Source organism: Penaeus japonicus, unplaced genomic scaffold, assembly GCF_977035675.1.
Source record: "Penaeus japonicus unplaced genomic scaffold, GWHDUDI00000001_assembly GWHDUDI00000009, whole genome shotgun sequence".
Classification (NCBI taxonomy): Eukaryota; Metazoa; Arthropoda; class Malacostraca; order Decapoda; family Penaeidae; genus Penaeus; species Penaeus japonicus.
In genome coordinates, this window is record NW_028234411.1 from 44042858 (window position 1) to 44043892 (window position 1035).

The 1035-nt window shown below is 25.3% G+C and overlaps 1 protein-coding gene across 1 annotated transcript in view; it reads left to right on the forward strand.

Moving 5' to 3' along the window:
- LOC122246297 (very low-density lipoprotein receptor-like) overlaps window positions 1-168 on the forward strand; it is a 4709-nt gene extending 4541 nt beyond the window's left edge. Inside the window, exon 4 of the mRNA XM_043004801.2 lies at window positions 1-168. This exon is cut by the window's left edge and continues 696 nt beyond it. The gene's annotated coding sequence lies outside the window, so the exon portion shown is untranslated.
- Window positions 169-1035: the final 867 nt, after the last annotated feature.

Sequence of the window (1035 nt, forward strand, 5' to 3'; positions counted from 1 at the left end):
AACCCATATATATGTATGCAACCATGAGTGTTTGTATTAACGCATATATGTCTTTATATATATATATATATATATATATATATATATATATATATATATATATATATATATATATGTATGTATGTATAAAGATCCAAAACATATTGAACTATTAAATTATGAAACATATCTTAATCACCTTTCATTTTAAACTTTCAATGATAGTTAAGGAGTCGCCATTAACATACTGGCTCTGTAACTTTAATCTTGCAAAAAAAAACATAAAATGCAATTGTTATAAAACTAAACATGCAAATACCCAGAGTAGGCAGGCAAACTGAATACCACGTCCCTAATAGCATACATAAATTTCATAAATCATAAATAAATAGATTTCATAAATAAATAAATAAATACATAAATTTCATAAATAAATCATAAATTTCATAAATAAATAAATACATAAATTTCATAAATAAATAAATACATAAATTTCATAAATAAATAATAAATTTCATAAATAAAGCAACAGACCATCTTCGGCAAGACTGCAAGACTGTATAATAGGACAGACCACAAAAATATAAACACGAAAAACACGAACAAAACACGAACCGAAACGAATCATAAAAATAGACAAGTATTAGAATAGATTAAGCTGTACGCCATACAGTCATAAGGATTGAGTATTAATTAAAACAAACTTATGACAACTTGTACCTCACGACTATTATATGAAGCTCGAATTAAGAAAAGACACACATATACTCAAGACAATTAATATAGAACAGTACTTTATGATGATTCAAACGCCTCTGCTAGAATATTTACGGTTTTAGGTAGATAACGTACGTTATGAAATGACAGTGGAATTTCATCAATAAATAATAACTTATTTTGCTTTTAGTGATGTGTAGCAACTATCATTTTCATCTGCCTTGGTTATTATTTTGTAGCCATTCTTGTAGTAAGTAAGTCTTTAGTTATCAAAATTGTAGATACGTCTACTTACACAGATAAATAAGGATATACATGCATATATATATATATATATAT